Source organism: Mirounga leonina, unplaced genomic scaffold, assembly GCF_011800145.1.
Source record: "Mirounga leonina isolate KUSES-001 unplaced genomic scaffold, KU_Mleo_1.0 Mir_125, whole genome shotgun sequence".
Classification (NCBI taxonomy): Eukaryota; Metazoa; Chordata; class Mammalia; order Carnivora; family Phocidae; genus Mirounga; species Mirounga leonina.
Window position 1 is genome coordinate 47,106,752 of NW_023270305.1, and position 24,467 is coordinate 47,131,218.

Consider the following 24,467-nt stretch of genomic DNA (forward strand, 5'->3'; position numbering starts at 1 on the left):
CTCTGTAGTCATCTCTGGCTCTGGACAGGTTTGGAAATGGCAAATAGGCTGCAATATGTTTAGCAGAAATCCAAAATGACGGGGATTAAGGTAGAATCCAGGAATCATAGAATTAGGGAATAAACAGGAGAAAGGTAGGTATTTGCAATATGATTAAATTTGTCAGATAAAAATACAGGACACCCAGTGAAATTTGAACATCAGATAAACAACAAATAATGTTTTAGTAAAACTATGTCCTAAATGTTGCCTGGGACTTACTTAATACTAAAAAATTATTTGTGATTATTTAAAATTCAGATATCACTGGGTAATCCTGTATTTTTATTTGTTAAATCTGGAAACCCTAGATGGGATGAATAATGGCTGGGGGTGGATAGGTGGGTGGATGGGGGAGATGGATGAGAAGTTTGGGGACAGAACTCTTAGGGGTAATTTTTCAACTATAAAGGCGTGTGTGCGTGTGTGTATGGGTGGGAAGGTGTGGGTATGGGTATGGATGTTGTGCGATGCGCATGTGTTTTAGACTGGCAAGGGAAGCCAGGGCATATGGTGAGAGTTTATAGGAGATAATCCAGCCTAGAGAACAAAACATTTGCTGCCCAGGGGATGAGAAAATGAACATTTGCCTTGTGGTTACACCAGTGACTCACTGTGTGAACTTTGATAAATCACCCAACCTCTCTGTTACGCAGGGTTCCATGTTCATATAGACAAAATAACAATATTGGCTTTTTTTCCCACTACACACGAAAACAAAGTCACTTGAGCATTGCTTGTAAATTCCAGGATTGAAAGAGGGGTAAGGGAAGGGTATTTTTGTTATATTGTATCAATGAGAAGGAAGAATATAGAAAGCTCAGGTTGGCTTGGGATTCTTTTCTAATTTCTTTGGGAAGCACTCTCTAAGTAATGATTCCAGCCTAATGTAGGGTGCACTGATTACAGCCTACACTTTGTTTCCAAGCCTTAATTCACATACCTGAATGTTTCCCTCGTTAGCTGTGTGCATCACCCTCTAACTGAATCAGCGGAAATTAGCAAATTCAGACATCAGCTGTTTCTTTCCTGTGTTTAACAGGAAGCCTATTGCAACCCAGTGATTCCTCGGGATTTATTTTTTCACAAGTGCCAAAGCAGCACAACACCAGCAGGATCTGAGTTGGGAGCCTGTGCCGATAAAAGCTGGTTTCTTTTTGTGGTAGCATTTGTATTGAATCTGCAAATGAACGGGACTCTAATTATCTTGGAGGTAGAAGTCCATTACATTTCTCGGGGCCTGTGTTATTTTGCTAATAAAACTAATACAGCCCAAGAAACAAGAACAGTGGAGGGCAGCGGGGTTAGTACTTTCAGTGATACTCCCAGAGGCCTCTGAAGCAGCCTCCCACGAGTGATCAAATGGCCACAGCAGACAGAGCATGGTGCCAGTGTGTGTGAAAACGGGGGAGAACTGTCCCAAAGGGCACAGAAAGAGAAGACTCTGGCCAGGTGGCAAAAGAGCGTGGGAGAAGGTGTGAACCTGGTGACCCAGATTGGAGACAAGGCACCCCACAGCACCCCCTAATGCAGGACAGCATACAATCAGTAGAGTGAGAATCATGAGATAATCATGCCTCCTTGGTCATGCAAAGGACTTCCACATATGGTGAGTGGTTCATTTCATCCTCATTGAATCCATGAGGAAATTGAAACTCATAAAGATGAAATGACTTACTCTAATGCACATGAGAGGCACTATTCAAAATCAGATCTACCAGAAGCAGGGCCAGGACTTTCTCCCGCAAACCCAGCAGTATTTTCCAAGTGTTGTAAATTAATACCTACCAAAATATGGCCTTCTTCCTCATATCTACAGCTGTTGAAATTCTCACCACTGGCATCCCCTTTGGGGTTAGGAAAGGAAACAAACTATGTATTGTATAACCCAGGTTATGTAGTAGCAGGGAAAGGAAGTAGGGACCAGTTCTTTCTGGATATTTCATCCTGGTTGTTATCTTGAAAAGCCATATTGGAAAGCGTATTTATTGACATCTATTTATTCATTCATTCATTCATTCACTAATTCATTCAAAAATGTAAATTATACTTCTATAGGCCAGGAAATGTGCTAGGTACTGTGTGGTGGATGGTGAATAAAAGACAGATGGTACTTGCCCTCACGGGACTAATGACATGGTGGAGGAGACCAACATGAAACAAGGAAACAAAGGCCTAAGTACTGAATTACTGGTTGTGAAAATGCCGTGGAGGATACCAATAGGGTGTTTCGAGAATAAAACACAGGTGGCCACTCTAAGATGGTGAACTGAAAAATGGGAAGAGACCCTGCAGGGGAAGAGTGGGGAGAAGGAACTTGAGTGGAGGCCCTGGCAAGGAGCTGCCCTTCCCAGCAGCTGAAAGAAGTCTCCTGGAGCTGGAATGAGGGGAGGGCACAGTGGGAGGAAGGCGGGGGTGCCCGGGTGGGCAGGAGAGCAAAGGACCAGGCTGGGCTTCTCTGCGCAATGAAAGCAGCAGGTGGGCCTGCCTCGAAGTGGAGAGGGCAACCCCGAGAAGGGCAGGAGACACCAAAGGACTGAGGTGAACTTCAACTTCAGCCAGTTTCCAGGCGTACATAGTGGGCCTGACACGTTCATAGGTAATTTATCCCCCACTTGGAATTCTGTGTCTGCTGCTGACCCCACGCACGGTAATTTAGCCCAGCTCCATATCTACGTCATGGTAAATGACCTGCAGTTCCACATGGGAACAGGGCAAAAAACATGACTAAGCTGCCACCTACGTTTGTCAAAAATATTTTCCCAGGCTCCACATGGAGACTGTGCCATAAACGGAAAGGTTTCTGACCAAGTCATGGCCACCACCTGCTAAGGCTGTTTCTCAGGTGCCAGTCGCACTTTCTGTAGCTGTCTTGTTTGCTGTTTGTGGCTGAGTAAACCCCCAGTCTCAGTGCGGGGCAGCAAGTCATTAGGAGTAACTGATTAACAGCTGCTGCTGTAGAAGTTCTGGAGTTTTGTTTTGTGCAACCTGAAAGGGTGCTTGCTTTATGATTTTTTAATTAGAGTGTAAATACTGCAGCCCCATAAACCTCTTGATTTATGGCTGACAGGTGTGAAAGTTTGCACTTGCTGTAAAAGGCCCCAAGTCTTCTGTTATCTCCAGCCTCTGTTTTCTCAGGCTCTCCCAGCAGCTGGCTGTTTGGGGTGCTTTCTCTGGATGGGTTGACACCCAAGGGCAGCACACAGCAGAATTGACAAATGGAGAGCTTATTCTCTGATTTCCTCAGTATCTCTTTGGGGCCTCTTCCTTTCTGTCATTTCTTCCCTCTTCTTCTTTCCAAACCCACTGTGTGATCTCACTCGTTCCTCTGTTCCAAGTCATGCCCGTGTTCTGATTGCCCTTCTGACGGTATCAGATGTTCTATAGTCCTAATCCCTTTAACTGCCAAGAAACAGAAATTAATTTAAATACTTATTTATGGATTCATTCAGTCAACAAATAGTACTGAGTGTGACTGCAGTACACACATTATTCCTAGTGCCAGAGAGAGAGCATCAAGCACGCTGAAATCCTTGCCATCACAAAGTACACATTCTAGGAGGGTGAGATAGAAAATATGCACATAACTAAATAAGTTGAAAAGACAAATCCAAAAACTCATAAGTGCTATGGAGATGATAAAATTGGGACACATGTGAGAGGAATTAGGAAGCTGCTTTGGCCAGAAGGGCAGGAGATTAGGTTATTTTCTCCATCTTTCCCACACGTGGCCCCACACTTCTGTTTCTTTTGGAAGACCAGTTTTAGTCCTCTTGCTCTCATCCCATATTGACTCCTCCAGCCACATGACCAAACATGACCAGCCCATCTCTCTTTACATATTGATTTAGTACAAGCCATCAACAAAGACCTGGGTCCTCACTCCTAAATAGTAGAATCTGATTGATCCAGCTTGGTCAGGGTGCATCTCAGGAAAAATCAGCCTTGAGCCATCAACCTGTGTTATCTAAGCATATGACGTAAATCCCCATTGCTATGGTCAGTTGGAGTATTTATTCTAAAGAAGAAGGGGAGTATGGGCTGGGAACACATACAAATAGATTCTTGCCATCTCAAGAATTAGTTATGGGAGAGAAGAAAAACACATTAATGCATAAATATAAAATGTGGTCCTTATCTTCAAGGTGCTTACAGTTTCAGAACTTAAGATATGCATACGTGAAAATACTGCTCAAATGTAATGCAATAGTAAGTGGTGCTTGTAATTTACATCAAGGGCATTAATATCAGAGCCCAGGAAGGAGACAATAAGGTTTCAATGGATCAGTGAGGTGGTTGGAAAATGCTTCAGATGGAAAGTAGGTTTTAAAAACCCAGGAATGAAGGGAAGGGCAGAAACTCAGAAGCAGATTTGTTCATGGTTTTTGCTTGTTTGTTTTTTTAAAGAACCAGAGAACATGTGGAGTAGTAATCGGAAAGGTAACCAACTAGTAATCTTGTTTACAGATAGTTGTAGGTGTTGTTTTGTAGACCTTTCTCTTCCTACAGAGAGGCAGTAATCCAGGAAAGAAATGATGGAGTTTTCAACTGAGGAGGTTGAATAAATGCCATAAAGAAACAATGGGATTTTTAGAACCGACGTGTTCTAATAAACTGAGCTAAATAATACAGTTATCAACTTAACCTCAGAATTCAAAATCTGGCCATCTAGAGAAAACATCTGACATAAACCCACAGATATTCAATGTACTCTCAAAATCCTCCAGGGAAGTAAGCCAAATTGCTTTTCAAAATATTTTGAATTTTAAGACTTCTCAGTTCCTATAGTCATGAATTACTTCATGTCTAGGGCAATTCCTCTGATGTTGGGTAACAAAATTTACCTGGATAGTAGTGTTTTACACATCCATGTTGTGATTATTAATAGTGCATTTTTCACTTGAACTAGGTCCAAGTTTGGACAATAAATTTAAAGTTATCATACTCCTGGGGCACCTCGGTGGCTCAGTAGGTTAAGCGTCCGACTCTTGATTTTGGCTCAGGTCATGATCTCAGGGTCTTGGGATCAAGCCCCGCCTTGGGCTCTGCACTCAGCGGGGAGTGTGCTTGAGGATTCTCTCCCTCTCCCTGCCCTCCCCTACTGCTCATGCTTTCCCTTTCTAAAATAAAGCTTTATTAAAAAAAAGAAAGTTATCATACTCCTAGGGCAGAAGGATAAAAAAAAATGATGTCTATTATTATTTCAAATATCAAGAAATAAGACAGAACAACTTAAAAAACCCATCTGAGGTAAAGGTTTCTAGGTGACTTGGAATTTGAGATATTAAGTCACTTGGAAGTTTCTAGGTGACTATGGCAACTTCTTATAGACTTTCAAGGCATTACAAAATTCTTCTTGCATTACTATGCTTTCTCTGATTCTAATACTGGCAGGCAAATGGCCTGATCTTAATTCTTAAGGTTATATTCCCATTGTTTAAAAAGCAAATGAGAATGCACCATGGCTTTTTGGTAAAATGACAGTTATTACTATCTTTGGCTAGAAGAAATATATTTTTGACAGCAAACTAAAGATGGAGCAGGGTATTATCAGCTTTTCAAACACTAAAGTGAAAAAAAAATAAATGAGTAAAGGATTTGTGTGTCATTCAACAGAGTTTTAGTGTCAGTCATAACAGTTCTTAGTGGAAAAATGTTTAATACCTTCTACTTAATCAAAACTAAATTCCTCATAAATGACTATTTGATAAAAAGAAAGAAACGCCTAGTAGTAACTTATCCTACAATGTAGAATTGCTCCTCCAATCCCAAAGAATAAAGCAAAGCTGATTGAGAATATTCTAAGTACAGTATTAGGGTTTTGACAAACAATAAAATCTCAAATACCAAATTGCTCAGCCAGAAACACAATTGGATAACCCTGGACAAGTTGATCCCCACTGATTATTTTTCCCCAGAAGCTTAAAGTGTGAATAAAATGTTCTGGTATTTCACTCTCTCATCAGTTTTTATATACTGGGGTTTTCAAGTTCCTCATATCCTTCTATTATATTATCCTCCTTTATCTTTCTTGAAGTCTATTCCGGGAATTACTCATGCATAAAGATTATGTGAGGAGCCTTCATCTCTAGTGCTTTTTCCTAATTGTCAAATTTACAGTAAAAGGGATAATAACTATTGAGTACTGATTGATCCAAGTTTTCATAAATGCTATGGCAATTTCTAGACACACAGAGTAATCGCAACATAGTTTGCAGTAGACTGCCTTAATTGACCACCAGATGATTTCCAAATTTTGCCAAAAAAATAAAATCAGAACATAGCTAATTCCCTTAATTTTGATAACAGAGGGCAGGAAAAATGCGCCTCATTGAAAATGCAAAGCTAATCTTCAACTGACACAATTTCTTTATTCTCTTCATTGATTTAAATTTTGTCTCCTTTTTTATGTCACAGGCCAATCCTGAGGTTAGAGGTGATAACATAGGTTAATGGCTAAGAATACATGAGTTAAAGTCACACTGCCTAGGTTCCAAATCCCAGCTCTGCTACTTGCTAACTGGGTAAGCTTGGATAGGTTCCTTAACATCTATTAGTACCAGTTTTCTTATTTATAAAATAAGATATCAATAGTGCCTATCCTAGTGAGTTAAATACACATGAAGCATCAACACAGAGCCAGGCATAGAGAATAACCTTGATAAAATGTTACCCTATTACATGAAAAAAATAACTATAAGATAAACAAAGAGCTTGGATAATCAGCTCCTGAATAATCATGGACTATGCATTTCTCCTCCAGCAGATCTTGGTATCTGCTGACATCTTCTCTTTAATTCATGATGCATTCTCCAGCTACAAGCTTAAAGTTCTCTATCTTTTTGGCACAGACTGAACACCATTCCCTGAGGAGGCTGTTAATTCATTCAGGCCTATGGTAGGCAATCATTACAAGCAATTCAAAGTTCCCTTTGGACTTCCTCTGGGATGAGGATACGACCGCTTCTTTATTATTTCTCAGAGAAAGGGCGACATCAACCTTCATATCATATTAGGGTTGACCCCAAACTAGGAGGAAATATTTTCACTGAGTTACATTTCTGACCACTATTGTCATGTCAGGATGATTTCAGACACAATTCCTTCTGGTTTACCTTACCATGTATCTACCAGAAAAGACTGGTTCATGTACAATGTTTCTTCAAGTTGTGCATTCCAGGATTACCTTCTAGAAGGTGTTCTTTTGATCTATTTTAAGTGCCTTTGCTAACTCAGTTATACACAGCTAACTACATTTTTAATGCAAGATTATTTATAGTAGTTTTAATAATGATTATCAAATAATGAAAAAAAGCATATAATCCATCAACAGAAAAATGGGCAATCAAAATGTGATATAATAAAAAAGAATAAAATATTTGTGAGTGCAACAACCTATGTGAATCTTTTTTAAAGATTTATTATTAATTTGAGAGAAAAAGAAAGAGAGGGAGAAAGACGGAAGGAGCACAAGAAGGGGGGGCAGAGGGAAAGGAAGAGAGAATCTCAAGCAGACTCCATGCTAAGCACGGAGCCAATCTTAAGACCCTGAGATCACATCCCGAACTGAAACCACGAGTCAGGCGCTTAGCCGACTGCACCAGCCTGGTGCCCCACAACCTAGATGAATCTTAAAATCTTTCTGCTCATTGAAAGAAGCCTGATAGAAATGGGTATGTATTGTGTATTTCTATTTATATGATGTTCCAAAACAGGCAAAATAGCTTGTTGTCTTTTTTTTTTTTTTTAGTTTTTTTTTTTTCATTTGAATATAGTTGATACACAATGTTACATTAGTTTCAGGTTTAAAACACAATGATTCAACTTCTCTGCATGTTATGCTATGCTCACCACAAGCACAGCTACCCTACCATCTATCAGCACACAGCATTTAAGACACAGGTAACCACTTTTATCTTTAATTAAGGATCAGGGCACACAAATTTTGATCTATTTACACTGATACTCAATCTAGCAATTCTTTCCCAGTGTGGAATCAACAAAGTTCTGGTTTTTATAAGTATCTCAAGGTTCAAATCAGTTTTATTCTTAGAATTCTTCAAATTTTTCTCCAACTACCAAGAATTCCAGTCACTGTTCAGAGTATATATGTTCTTCTCTAGATATAGTAGCTACTGAAATCTAAGAGTAATTCATGCTTATTTTAACTTCTGGCATGACAGTAATGCCTGGGTATATAACCTTGGTAGTTTGGGCAAATAGCATGTAAGAATATTCCCTTATTATAAGTGCTCTTCTCTAAAATCCCACTGAATGCCTCTCTGAACAGCCAGATATCCATGTTTCTCATGGACAAGCCCAGTTTTATAGGTAATTCAGGAAAGGCCTTAGTGGTAATTGCCCTCCACAAAACTGTGATGTGATCAAAGTATCTATTTGTTGTTCTTTTCCACAAAGCCTACCAAAACTTCCTTCAAAAGCATGGCTCTGTCCGTTTTGTCTAGTTTGCAACAAGTCTCTTTCCTAAGGGATTTTCCAAAGGGACTCTAGCTAATTACATGAATACTATTCTCCCCCCCCACACACACTCGTTTAATTCCTATTCTACAGAAGCAAGATTTTGGACTGAAACATGAATTAATATATCTAAAAAGATTAGTTGTAAGATTTCCTCCATGATTATCACTCACACATTGGGATCATTGAGAGAGTATGTAGAAGACATTGTTTTTAATATGTCTTTATTTCATAAGGAAAGGAGATAGCTGTAAGATGACCAAGTATTTCTATTCCATTTTCATGAAATCATTGGCAGAAAGAGACAGAAAACATTAGAGCAAGGCTCTTGGGACTTTCTAAGTGAAAAGAAAGTTTTTTACTCTTATTTTTTAAATCTTGCTGCTGGCTGCCAGAAAAGCCACTTGATAGGATACAATTGCTACCAGTAATAAAATTGTGCATGAGAAACCTCCTCTTTGGCACTACACTAAAGAAGAAAGTAGAGCAAGGGAAAAAAAGTCACCTTTGTCACCCAGAAGATTAGATGTATTAAAATAAACTCTTAATGGAGCCAAAGTGAAGACCTGTATCATGTCCAAAATTTCTGGTGGGAAAGTTTCAGCAGCAATGAACTTATTTCCTAAATGGGATAATTAATGAGCAATGCAGAATTTCACAATAGAATCAATGCAGTTTTGATAGACCCAGAAAGACATGGGAATATTCGTCACACTAACTCAAAGTGGTCAAGGTTTGGATTTGTTTGCTTTAAATACTTAATCCACTCCATCGACCTGGAATGTCCTAGGAAGAAAATGATGCAGAGTCTGAGCAGTTTATTAAATATAATGGATAAGGTTGCTTCAATATCGTAAATTGAATTTATCAGAAGTCATGTCTTTTCCTTTTTTTACTTTAGTACAAACCCTGAAAAACACCCTAACTCAGTGGATTGTTTCCATGTATTGCACTGAAATAAACTAAAACCACTTGCTATTCCTACCTCTTTACTTCTCATTCATTGGACAAATCCCTTGAGTTTATTTTCAGTCCCAAATACTGGTTTGAATTTCCCCCCACCAAGGTTATCAGCCTCGTGTGGACAAAAGAAAGTGGTAACTTTTCAGTTCGAATCCTAGTCTACCTGTCAGAGGCATTCAACCCATTTGATCATTTCTTCCTTCTGTCAGCATGTGTCCTTTTGTCTTGTCTGACTCTACTTTCTCCTGGTTTCCAGTCAGTTTATCAGAATGCTCTAATGCAAGCTCCTTTTCTGGCTCCTCCTCCTCTACCTTCTTCCAAGTAGTTCATTGCCCCAGGATCGATCGATCTTGGCCCCCACTTCTTCTTTATCTACCCTAAGTCCCTATGTAAATTCATCCAGTTCCATGACTTTACCTATGTGCTATTTACATTCCACTTTAGTTTACAGACCTGACCACTCCCTTGAGTACCAGTCTCATATATCCAACTGCTTCCTTGACCTCTCTAGTTTTATATTAGTAGGGATCTCATCTTTGACATTTTTTAAACATATCTTGATTCCTTCCATCCAACCCACCATTTAACATATATTCACACCCTACTTCTCCAAGCATGTTTCTGTCCTCAGTCTTCCCCATTTCAGTGAGGAGTGTGCCATCCATTCGGGTGGCTCAAATCAAAGCCTTACGGGTCATATTTAATTCTTACCATATCCTCCTCAATGATTTGGCCCAGTGATCCTAATGCAAACCACCCTCATGTCTTTTCTAATTCTGTAACAGCCTATTAAATGGTCTCGTTGGTTTTAATCTTACTCTGTATACAGCATCCAAGGTGATCTATTTTGATGTAACTCAAATAACGTTACTCCTCTGCTTAAAATCTTGCTGTGCCTCTGGTCACACTTAGAATAAAATCTAAACAATTCACTGTGGCCTACAGAGCTTTGCATGATCTGGTCTGTGTCTAACTCTCCTCCTTCATCTCATGCTGTGTCCTACACCATTTGTTCTATTATAATCAGTTATTTTCCCTTTTCTTTGAACACAAGGAGCTTGTTCCTGCCTCAGGGCCTTTGCACTTGCACTTTCCTTTGCCTCTTTCAATGGCTGCTTCTTGCTTCTTCAGATCTCATTATGAACATTATTTTGTAATGTAGTTAACTCCACTCCATTCCCTCTGTCACTATCAGAATAGTGGTTTCCTCTGAGAAGGTGAGAGCACAGATGGCCTAGAAAGGCAAGTGAGGGAATTTTACGGGTAATGAGCCCAAGTTGCCAGACTCGTGCATTTGTCAACTCTCAGTGAAGATTTGTGCATTTCATTGCATGTAAATTTAATTTCAAAGGGAAAATATAAATAAATATATAACTCTAGTTATTGCTGTAAATACTGAATTGTATAGGAGAAGATATACTGATATCTGCAGTTTACTCAGAAACACTTCAAAATCTATAGTATATTGATAGATGGAAAAGGAATGTGTAGATGAAAAATATATGTGATAAAGCAGACATAGTACAATGTTAATGGTAGAATCTAGATGGTAGGTATATAAATTTTAACTGTAAAATTCATCTTTGCTATATGTTTGAAAATGTTATAATAGAATCTTGGAAAATTATTTTAAAAAAAAAAATCTAAAGATGACTAAAAATGATTGGCTCTGATAAGATAGTTCAAAAGGCGCTAGATACTGCATAAATATACCAAAAGAGCTATCCTATATCCCAGAAAAATAACTAGAAAATGGAATGGAAGATTAAGATTCAATTCATAATAGCAACACAGCTATAAGACTCAAGTTGTAATAGCAACAAAAAATCTGTAAGACTCAATTCATAATAGTAACAAAAGCTATGACATACATAGGAATACATTTGACAATGTATGAGAATATGAAAAAAATATAACACTTCCTGAACTGCATAAAACCTGACCTGATATCTCATATATTTCAGTGTAAAATGAGTGATATCATAAATATTACAGGATGTAAATGTTAGCCAAAATACTATAAATTCAATGCAATTTCAATGAAAAAACCTAATGGAAACATTTACTAACATGGAAAATTGATTCCAAAGTATATTTGAAGAAGCAAATATGTAAGAATAGTAAAAAAAATTGGCATAAAAATTAAAATGGGAGGGAGAACATTTGGGGATATTAAAATAAATCATAGCATTTTCATAATTAAAAAAATGTTGATTAACCAAATAGATCAATGTGACAAAATAGGGGGCCCAGAAAGGGACCTTTATAAATATGGTAATTTAATATGTCATAAAGGAGTAATTTTAAATCAGGAGGTATAGGATTTAATGAAGTGTTGGCACAGTTACATATAATCTAGAATACAATAGTGTTCAATCTCTCACCCAGAATGGGTGTAATAAATTTCTAATAAACATAGTACAAAATACTAAATTTGCCAGAAGAAAATAAAGATTTTATATTATTGTGGTAGGTTATATCTTCCTCAAGATAACATCATGATCATGAGCCATAAAAGATAAAATTGGCAGATTAGACCATGTACAGAGTAAAAATCTCTATAAATAAATATATATTATAAACAAAGATTAAAAACAAAGTATAGTGACACCTGGGTGGCTGAGTTGGTTAAGTGTCTGCCTTTGGCTCAGGTCATGATCCCAGGGCCCTGGGATTAGGTCCCACATGGGGCTCCTTGCTCTGCAGGGAGCCTGCTTCTCCCTCTACATTCTGCTCCCCCTGCTTGTGCTCGCTCTCTCTCTGACAAATAAATAAATAAAATCTTAAAAAAATAAACAATAAAATCAAAGTATAGAATGAGAGGGTAATTTGTAATATAGATAGATATGTAACATAAATAAGGTATAGATAGATAAAGCACAGGAATAGAGCTATTTATTACATATGTAGCCAGGTTTAAACCCTGATATTTTAAGAGTTTTTAAAAATAAGTAATGAACAGGAGAAGAAGCTAAGTTTCACTAGAGAATCAGAAAAATACACATTGGGACAATAGACTATCTCTCTTTTGTTAGTTTTAGTCTGTAACTGATGAAAATAAAATTTAAATGGGATTTGATAACAAATACTGTTAGGAAAAGTGTGGGGGGAAAACTTTCATACATTGGTGGTAGGAGTATAAAAGAGTTCTAGAAGGATATTTTGTAGATCTATTAAATTTTAAAATATTCATTTAATCATACACTCCAAGTTTAGTCATACATCTTTATATACACACAAGTACATAAAGATTAATGTCCACGTGTATTTATTGCAGTGTCTAATAATACCAAAAATTGAAAACAATCTATGTTTGCAACTGTCAGAAATGGTTAAATAAATGGTACATTCACAATATGAAATACTATGTACAAATTAAAAGTTTATATACTGACTTGAATGCAAACCCATTATTTATTATTGAGTGAAAAATAAATAAGTTGTGCAACAATATGTATCTGGTTGTTATACTTGTTTAAAAAATGATATACTTTTTAAATGTATAGAACATGACCCAGAAATATAAAAACTGAAGTCTCAACAGGGATTTCCTATAGGAAGGATGTGTATTGGAGGAGTGTAAAGGGAGTGAATAATTCACTTTTGTATCTTCCCTTTGGGATTTTGTTTATTACCCACCCCCCAACACACACATACAGATTTTAAGAAATAGTGTGCTATGTGCTTCTGAGAAAATTATTTAAAAAAAAGAAATTTCAATGAAAAAAGGAAGAAAGGAAAAGAAGAAAAATGGAGAGAGAGAGAGAGAGAAGGAACACAGTGCATTGTGGAGTGGAGGAGAACTAAGAGAAATGAGAAAGATTTGGAGAATGAGAGATAAGGCAGCAGAGACAGTGAGTAATGAGGTGTGAGGAGACCTTCCTAGACAGTATGATTGGACCCTGGAAAGAGGGCCCTGATCCACACTGAAGAGGGGCCTGCATATTACAAACACACACATACAAAATATGTTCAGGAACTCATGAGCATTCTGTCACTCAGGATCTGATGTCCAGTACTAGCTCAGCATGATCCTAAACATCTACTGCTATAACTACCGCAGTTAAAGCCCCGGGGGGAGAAACGCTTCTCCATATCTATCTTCTTATGTCTTTAAAACAAAAGGCAGCTTCATCTGAATGCTAAGAAGGCTTGTGGGTGGTGCTGTTGCTGACTTCAGAGACAGACTGCATCAAGTGCAAGGACTAAGCAACTAAAGCATTTAGTGAAAGAGAAGACAAATTAATTAACTTGTCAAATGCTTCCTCCAAGATAGGAAGAATGCAATAGATTCTTGCCTAACAAAGTATTATTTCCATGTATCCATTTTTTTGCTTCCCTTTGTTTTCCGATTCCAGTTCCTCCAACACGTGTGTGTATCTCTGTGTATGTATATGTAACTGCATGTTACATGCATGAAATGTAATATCAATTCCTTCTATTAGTGTATAAATCTAGATATTATTTTAAGAGGTGGTGAAAATTGCGACATAAGTTCATGACTTATATAAAGAAACTAAAATAATTTATAATGATCTTTTTATAATGCTAATTTATCATATGTGGTTCATTTAAATATTCAAACATAATATGCAAAATTCTTCTAAGTGTTGATTCAAGAATTTTATTGGAAATTCAAGATGCTACTACTATAGCAGAGTGAAATTTCTAAAACTGAAATTAATAAAAGGTTCTAATAACTACAGCTTGACAAGAGTTTGTCAAATTTAGCATTATTGTCAGTAGTACATAAATTATGCAAAAATCTTGATGCAGTAACACAATCAGTGATTTTGCTGAAATGAAGGTAAGAAATATATGTTCTGGAAAATATGTAATAATTTATGAATTATTTATGTCTTAGTATTAGTAATCATCCAACATCATTGCCCCATCATTAGAATACTAAGACGTGCAATAATTGAATACGGTAGTCTTTCATATTTTGCCAACTTTCAATGTTATAAAAACATTAACCTTATTCTTTATTTCTTGTTATTATAAATGAGCATATGTCAAAGTTTGAGAGGTTTGAGAAGGAAATATAGCTTATTTAACAGTTTGTTAACTCGATTTAAATCCTTTAAATATTTACTCATAAAGTCTATGGTCCTCCATTTGTATTCTTACCCAGACCTGGAAATTTTAGATATGGACCTGTTGCTATTTTCTTCACAGTTTAAGCCCTCTATGCAGCCTTTTTCCTGCTCCCTGACACTCTACACATGGGAAACATTGCACATAGCCCACCAACCTATAAATCTTCTAGTACAGAACTTCTCTCTCCTCTTTGCAGATTGGGCCCTTGCTTTCTCTGTGCTTTTAGCCTCCTAACCTCTTCTAGGTAGGAGAATCCCACATGGAGATCCTGGTCCTCTTTAGCCTCTGTGGGATACCTAAACTCCTAGTGAGGGCACTTGAAATGTTTTTGTTTTCCAAGCACACTACCTGCTGCCATGATGGAGTAGAGACTAGCGGTCTACAGAGAGCAAGGGTGGGGGTGTGATGATGAGGTTCTCTCTTCCTTACCTATCTCTGTGAATACATATAGCATTCATTGTGCTGGAATAAGCACTGCATTGGGAGTCAGACCCATATTCAATAGATTCATGCCTTGGTTCTACTCTACCGGCTATTATCCCTAGAAAGACATGTCTTAGGTTTTCCATTTGTAAAGCGAAGGGGGGAGGTGGAAAGGGAATTAGATGATTTCTCCTTAACCCAACTTATTGTGGAACAATATGTCAATTCGCTACCTCTGCCAGGAAGTAAGTAGGAGAGAGACAAATTGAGACCCTACCACTATCACTGAGAAAGGGGTGGGGAAGTTAGGCATTTGGGAGACACTGGGCTGGATGATTTACAATTCTAGCTCCTAAGGTTACCATATTAACTGCTGAAAGGTACAGGCATGACAAGATAACGACATTAAAGGCAGATGAAATCCTTTGAGAAAATAACTGGGGCTCCTCTTTTGGCCACAGATTTACTACAAAAGAAGTTGAGCTATTTTCCCCTTTAGCTTCCCAAAAAGATCAACAGAAATTTGTATTCTGGATATCTGGAATTTTCCCTGAGAAAAAATTAGTAAGCTGTTGTTTTTAAGACCTAACATCACCTTTAAAAACCTGTTTTCCAAAGGTGACCACATCTTCCAAGCTCTTCTGCAATATGATTGCTTTAACGATCAAGTGTGGTAGAGGTGACACTGTGCCATTTCCAGCGTAGCCCTTAACTGGCCTGGCAACTGATTCACTCGTCAGAACCTGCCTCTTGGAATATTCAGTCCTAGAATATTCTCTTATTGAACAAAGCTGCCATGCTTTAAGATAAGACTTAATGGGATATAATGTAATATTATCTGCACCTTAATATAATAATAAATTTAAACATAGAAATTGACACATAAGTTTACGTGTTTGCTCATTTAACTTGTTTATGTAGTTTATATACAGTTTTATCAGGATATGCTATTTGATAAATTCATAGATGAAAATCCCATAATGAACTGAGTAAAATCCATGTTCAAATTTTTAGATTGTTTTTTAAAAGTAATCATAATTTTCCAGAACTTATTACTTAGAGTCAAAAAGAATCTCTTCCCCAAATTACTTGCCTTACTCACATGCTGTTGCTGGTCCCAAGTGAATTTGAGCCTTCTGGTTCTCTTGCTTGCCTCCCGAATTAATTTTTAATGAAAGTGGTGGTTCTTTTATCTCCAGTTCTACCTTTCAAAGCTGCTCTATTAAGCAAATTTTTGTCTTACAAAAAACTGACAGAATAAAGCATATAGGCAAATACTATGTTAGTCTCAAGAAGGCAGTGGGCTTTTTATCAGCATAATAATGGGAATAGAATATCCAGTGATTCCTGAAAATGGGTGAGGTGGTGCTCAAAGCCTACCAAGAACACTTCAATTGCAGAATGAGCCTTTGTTTTCACTTGCTGAAGGCAGAGCCCGGGATGGTTTGGTCTGCCTCCCTGCTTCCTGTCTGCCCCACAGTTTTGCCAAAGGCACAGCTTACTGCGAGGGAAACTGGCTGAAACCCACAGTGGAAAAAGATGAAAAAGAATGAGAGTTCATCACATGGGAATGTACCTGAAGCTTGTCATTCAAGGATAATTAGACCTTGGTGAGAGGAATGAAAGGCAGTATCCTTATCAGACAGCTGTGGGTTTTTGTTTTTGTTTCAGTAGAATTTGGTTTAGGGGGAAAATGTGACCTCTTAAAACTAATACCAACTATGCTAGTATCTCTTTCAAATACATAAATACCAAAACTAAGAGGAAAGACCCCAGGGTAGAAAAAATGCATGCCATGTCAAAGGAGATTATTTCCTTTCCATTTGTAAGCGGTCAGACATGATTAATATCTGTCCTAACCCAAAAGGAAGAGTGTTAAGTCATGTTAGGGCTCTCCTAATTCTCCTGGTCTTACCTGAGCTAAACAACTCCTCTGATGGGCACTGATAATGCCAAAATAACATTTCCCTGGAATGTGAACCATTTTTGCTCACAGCTAAAACCTATATGAAATATGGCATAAGTGGAATAACAGTATATCCTTTAAGATGATGACAAGGTTAGGTTTACGTTAGGGTCTCATACTCTTGCCTGAGGGGAAGAAAGGGAAGAAGGAGATGATATGGGAAATTTATCTGATTCCACTGAGGCCTTAACTAAAAATTCAATTCTTCAGATTTTTTAATATGTGCTTACTTTTGTTCTCTGGATATTGGAATGTGCTCAACATTGTATGAACATTCTTTGATGTTTCATGAAATCATGGTGACCTGGGACTGGGCCCAATCTCAATTCATTTGCAAGGCTAGCATTGCATTTTATTGTGAAAATGTTCTCTTACTTTTATTATTCTCATGGCTATATCTTTTTATGGACTAGAGAATTTTATTTTATCTTCACCTTTCCATATGCACACATGCACACACAGAGTCAACCCTGGTAGGATTTGTGGGATATCCAAAGAACTGCCCATGAAAGCAAAAAATCTCTGGGAAGAAATATCTTACAGTATACAGATGTGAACAGCAATATGATACAATAATGAAGATAGTTTCAAAAACAAGTGCCACCTCTCTTTTCCCTTGTATTTGTGCAGACCTTATATCATTCTTGGGTAGTAATTAGTGCTGGCAGCTTTCTCTAACTGACTCCTGCCATCGAGGTGGCTATAGCTTAAAACTGATCTATTGAGCCACGTGGTCGATACAAAGAAGTCTCAGTCCTGGACTGAGCAATTTCTAGATGAGTATTATTTATCTAAAAGTAATAAAAACTCTTTAAGTTATAAGAGAATTATTGACTTATAAGGTATTTTATAATATACTATATATAATCAGCTTGGAACCATACTGGTAGTGTTTAAATCCCAGATGTTACTAGGTATATAACCTTGAGCAAGATATTCAACCTCTCTGTGTATCCAGTCTTCTCACCTGGAAACTGGGGATGATGGTAGCAGTGCTAACCTCATGGCTCTGTTATATACATTAAAATAATTAATATATGTTAAGCATTTAGAACTGTGTCTGGCATGTACCCAGTGCTGTGCAAATGTTTATGAAATAAAAATTTACCTACCTAATAGAATTAGACAAAAATACTCTTATAAGTGCTAAGAATAGTGCCTGGCATATAGTAAGTACTACATGTACTCACCAACATCACACAAATTAGAAAACACATCTTCCACTAGCCAAACACTGCATTGGTATTAGGAAAGGGAGGATATAAAAAGTGAGTAAGGATAGGAGATTGACCTTTATTTTGCACTTACTATGTTCCAGGCACCTCATTATGCACTGTTTATATTGTCTCTACCAATTTTCACTAGAACCAGATAGGTGTAACTACTGCAATTTTACATAAGAGGAGATAAGGCTCAGAAAGTTGAGCAGAGAAAATGAAGCCCAGAGAACTCAGGTTTGTCAGACACTAAAATCAAACTTGCTCGGCTAGATTTCACTGTCCTTCATACTTTAGGCCCTCAAGGAACTAACAATTAAGTGGAGTAGAGAAATACACATAAGTAATTATGGGCATATAGGAAGGTGACAGATACCTGAACAAAAATATAAGGAGAATGTGAATGCAGCAAAGCAAGAGATATCTGGTTAGTGAAAATGGGGGGAGGGTTTTAGAAAAAAGATGGCATTTGTTCTCAACACCTGGGTAAAGAGAAAGAGTATTCCCCCAACAACAATGACCACTGGCTACAGAGCATGCTCAGCTTTGAGCATTACATCCCACAAAGAGCAGAACGAAGTGGGAAATGTGGGTGGAGTAAACATTGAACCTAGGTTGGGGGGGGGTGTGCAGGGTGAAGGGAGAGGACAATATGGAAAATACCGTGGAAAATATCACCTTAGAATCCTTACATATGAATATATTTTAAGCCTTGGCGATGTGTGCAGAGCTCAGACTCACTGCCCATTTCTCCACAAAGGTGATACTTGCCTCTTGGCCCACTGCACCCTCGATGACTTTGCTGGACTCCCCAAGTTGGCTGTAGTCTTAGTTGAAGTCCCAAGACAGCATTGCCTTTCACCCCATATTCCAAGCCCTGTCAGTGTTGATACACCTCTCCACTTCTAAACTTGGATGAAATACCACATTGAGAGGCTTGGGATCTGGCTGGTTGTGTCCTAGGTTGTGAAGGACACAATCCAGAGGGGTGGGGAGGTAGCTTTCCAGAGTAAACTTTGACCAATGAATAAAAGAAAGTTGTGGGGGGAGTGAGGCAAGTAAGTTCCCTTTATTTTCTTACCTCCAGGGTCTATTTTGAGGTTCAGTTTCTTCTGAGTGCCTAGCAGACATGCTGAGGAACCTGCTGTGTCTCACTGTAGCTCACTGGGAAGCAGATGTAAACTCAGTTACTCACAGCATTGCATTGCTGTGCATCTACCCTTGCTTTGCTTCTTTTTCCCTCTCCTTCACCATGGGCTTCTGCCTCTCATATATATGGGATAAGTACTTTAATCCTTGCCTCAGGCTCTGCTTTCTAAAGGAATAGGGATAAGGCAAGAGCAATGTGTTTTCTCATAGTCTGTACACTTATCCATCCCTCATTCTCCAGCACTTCTTACCAAACCCTCTGAAAATCCTGAAAAACTTAATGAAGAGTCTATTAAAATTCAACACTTTAGACCAAGCCACAGAATTCTCTGGGGTTTTCATGTACCGTTTGATTCAAAAGTCTGGTTAAAGATATAGAGTTCACATTTGAGGATGCTAGTACCATTCTTTTTTGCTTTATTCTTTATTTAAATTCAATTTAGATAACATATACTGTAATATTAGTTTCAGGGGTAGAATTTAGTGATTCATCAGCTGCATATAACACCCAAGCCTCATTCCATCAGGTGCCCTCCTTAATGCCCATCACCCAGTTACCTTATCCTCTCACCCACCTCCCCTCTAGCACCCTCAGTTTGTTTCCCAGAGTTCAGCATCTCTTGTGGTTTGCCTCCCTCTCTATTTTTATCTTATTTTATTTTTCCTTCCCTTCCCCATGTTCATCTGTTTTGTTTCTTAAATTCCACATATACGTGAAATCATATGGTATTTGTCTTTCTCTGACTGACTTATTTCCCTTAGCATAATACCCTCTAGCTCCATCCACATCATTGCAAACAGCAAGATTTCATTCTTTTTGATGGCTGCGTACTATTCCATTATATATAGTATATTTACATGTGTTATGTAAATATATATATCACATTTTCTTTATCCATTCATCTGTTGATGGACATCTGGGCTCTTTCCATATTTTGGTTATTGTGGACATCACTGCTATAAACTTTGGGGTGCATGTGCCCCTTTGAATCACTATGTTTGTATCCTTTGGATAAATACCTAGTAGTGCAATTGCTGAGTCGTAGGTACTACCATTCTTGAGAAGAACCATTGTTAACCCTCTGCTATTAGTCTTGTTAGTGCTTCCAGTAGTTGCTTGTTGGGTAATACACATAAATGCAGATTTATTCACTCATTCATTGTTTGGTTAAATTCTTAGTGTATTCTACGACTATACTAGGTATTGAGGTAAACGTGTGTGTGTGTGTATGTGTGTATGTGCACATGCTCACTCATATACCAACTTGAGGGAATTCATAATCAGGCAAAGACTAAAAATAAAACATCACATTCAGAATGTAATGTAATGTATGAATGTAAACACAATTTGTTGATGACAACCTCAGCTTTTATATTTGCTTAAATGGTAGTTAAAGCATATGACAGTTAAGTTATTGGCTTAATTTCTAACCTTTGTATTGACTGATGAGTTTGAACTTGTTCAGAGTCTTTTATCAATATATATACTTACTTTTTTTTCTCTTTTTTCCCCCGTTTTCCCCTTTTTGGAATTTAGCTCAATCCTCCTGTCTTGCCTCTCTTGATTGCTGCTGAGTCTTTTCTGGAATTGATAAAATCAGATTATTTGCTTTTTTTTTTCTTGGTATTGCTAGCTTCCTGTCTTGGTTAGCCTTGGATACTCTGATAATGCCATTGGTCGGGTTATTACATTTATAGTGATTTTGCTGGAGGAAGAAAATGCCAATGATTCTGTAAGAGGAGGAGAAATGGAAAAGACTAGCTCTGTTTCTTTTTCAGGTGAGATGTGGGTTTCAAATCAGCTGAAAGGCAAAGTCATAAAGCAGTCTCCTGAAAAAAATTATCCAACCCATTTTGGATTGCATTTCTCTTTCCTTGTGTGAGTCTCCCTCAGCCTTGATGGAAAGGCTTGGGCCTGACAATAGGCAAAAGAAACATCAAAACATGTCAATCATCCATGCAAAACAATAAAATATGAAATGGAACTACTTGAGAACATATGCCATTGTCCACTGCAGTGCTTCTCAGAGCACGTCTATGAACTATCTCTTTTTAAAAAAATTTTTATTGTTATGTTAATGACCATACATCACATCATTAGTTTTTTTTTTATTCTTATGTTAATCCCCATACATTACATCATTAGTTTTAGATGTAGTGTTCCATGATTCATTGTTTGTGCATAACACCCAGTGCTCCATGCAGAATATGCCCTCCTCAATACCCACCACCAGGCTAACCCATCCTCCCACCCCCTCCCCTCTAGAACCCTCAGTTTGTTTTTCAGAGTCCATCATCTCTCATGGTTCCTCTACCCCTCCGATTCCCCCCTTCATTCTTCCCCTCCTACTATCTTCTTCTTTTTTTTTTTCCTAACATATATTGCATTATTTGTTTCAGAGGTACAGATCTGAGATTCAACAGTCTTGCACAATTCACAGCGCTCACCAGAGCACACACCCTCCCCGGTGTCCATCACCCAGCCTCCCCATCCCTCCCACCGCCCCCACAGGTGTGATTAGTTAAGGTGCTTGTGTCAGAAACAAATCAATAATGTCACCAAGCACACTATTTAGCTTAGCTGACCTCTTTTTCATGCTGAGACTTTCTGGAAGTGAGTGGTGTGCTGATTTACATTCTAACATCAGCATCTTAGTTCATCAAGTAAGATGGCTTGAATAGCACTAATCTAGTACATTCGTTAAGATTGTCTTTGTAACACTGTAGAGAAAGCAACTGCCATATCTCAGTGGCTTAACCCAAACCAACCATAATTTCTCAGTTATGCTACTCATCCCAAGCAGATTGATAGGGCTCAACTTCAAGCAGACAAGTAGGATTAGGGCTGCTGGACTCCATCATCTTGTAGCTGAACTTTCCGGAATTTTTGGTCTCTTCATTTACCATGACTGGAGAAGAGAGACAACAGAAAATCTGGAAGGGCTTAACTGTAGAAGTAACACATGCCACTTCCACTTACATTTCATTGGCAAGAATGAACCACAAGGCCCCACTTACCAGCAAGGAGAAGGAAGAGTGGGGAGAAGCAAATAGAATGGCTGGTGAGCACAAGGATCTTTGCCATATGTCCCCATGCCAAATCATATGGCACTAAATTACATATTTATCAGTCATAACTCTAACTTCCTCATATGTTTGAATGTAGCACTCAGCATGATTAGAGAGGTGTCTATGTTATGGGAATTTCTAAATATTTTCCTTTCTTCTTTTCAGTCTCAAAATGGTAGCATTACACCCTACAATTCTTAAAGACATTGTTATAAATAAAAAAATTTCATTATTGTGTTAAGATTTGAATCAGCACTAACACAATCATGTCTTTTGATGTAACTGAATTCCCAAAGAGGGAAAAATCCTCCTCGACCTCTTCTCTTCCCGAAGATTTTTCTGGGCCTTGGCTACCTCAGGGAAACACCTCGAGTCTCGGAAGGGCAGCTCCATCGATGCTGGACTCATCTCTAATAGAGTTTTGATAGGCTTAGCATCACTGGGCAAGGCACCCGCCACCTCTGCCTTGTGCAGAATTTGCATTATCTAAAGATCACTCTGTAAGCTATGGTCCATTCGCCTTGGCAAATACTGTTTAAATATAGCATCCATAAATAAATGTTAAATAATTCATGAACATAATTTTGTAAATTCTGCTAGGCCACACCTCTCTGGGGGCATATTTATGAACATGCGTCAGCCCGGAATCAATGTGTCTGCCAAGCTCCTTGCCTCTGAGGCAGAATTCCCACATCTAGCCCAAAATGCTGCAAACGGCTCCGATTCCCCTTCAGTAGTCATCCATCATACTGTCACTTTAATTCAGATGCTGCTACTTGTTTTAATAACATACATCTTACACAAAGAATATTGCTAACACAAGAATCTTGGGGTAGATTTTTACAACCTCATAAAATGGTATTAACCCTCTGATCCCTGATGTTCTTTCCACGCAGCACAAGCCTCTGGACGTTTTCCCTGCCCCCCTCTGCTCCCTCCAATCTTCCTGATGCTTATCAATAACCTCCGTTCGTGGGGGTTGTATAGCACCAGGACCTGTCATCAATCACTGCAGTAAAAATATTATTCCCCCAGCATTGCCCTGAAGAAGTATGGAAAGAATAAAAGTGTTATTGCAGGAATTATTTAGCAAACAATAGATGGATAAAATGTATTATGGTAAGTGTTAAATTATATCACCTCATTACAGCGAGCTGACTTCAGATGGCAGGAAAGTGGCTTGCTGCCTTGTCTAAGTAGTTCCGAAGAACAATGGGAAAGACCACAAAAGATTTCAAAAGGAAACACCAGTCTATCAGGACTAGAATAGACTCTGCTGAAGAGAAATTTGTCTGGGGGAATGATTTGGAATAAAAACTTCTCCCTGGCCTGTTTTGAATATTAAGCTGGAATTTACAAAAGAGCAATGAGGGTTTATATTTAGTTGTTGAATATTGGATGCTATTCTAGGAAAGAGATTCTTAAAAAAAGAAAATAGATGTGTGGTCTAACTGCGCCTCTGCCTGCCATGCACCCCCTCTTCATACCCCCTACACGCTCTTTTAAGCAGGGGTGGGGGAACCGTCTTCATTGGTGAGGAAAATATATATCTTGCAACACTTAAGTTTCAGTCAGTTCTAGAAAAGTGTGCCATGCCAATATTTGTAGCTTCAGCCAGTGTTGGAAAACAATGTTCCTGAAAAGTCAGATTAAGCCAATTACTAAAATCAGGCTTGCATTTTAAATACTATTAAAGATACCTAAACAAGGTTGGAAACCATGTTATATTTTTTTAACCATGTAGCCTTTTATCAGTTAATGTAGATTTTTTTTTTTTTTAGGCATAATGTTACACTGGGCTCCTGGGATTCATTTGATCAACATGATTAAATTATTTCCTTACTCAGCTAGAAGGAAATTACTAGTTACCAGACATTATGTGTCTGTTAATTATGTGCAATAAGGCTCTCTCCTATCACACCAGCTCCTGCATTCATGTTCTGTGCATTTTAAAGGCATTATCATTAAAAAAATTTAAATATTGAAAAGGGACAGCTATAATTTTGTTTCATCTATTTAATAAATAAGTAATCTGTGAAATCAGTGGTACAAAGTATCTCTTT

At 38.0% G+C, this 24,467-nt stretch overlaps 1 long non-coding RNA gene across 1 annotated transcript in view; it reads left to right on the plus strand.

Annotated features, from left to right (window-relative positions):
- Positions 1-24,467, plus strand: part of LOC118008041 — a 352,223-nt gene that overhangs the window by 239,997 nt on the left and 87,759 nt on the right. The gene's annotated exons all lie outside the window — the stretch shown is intronic.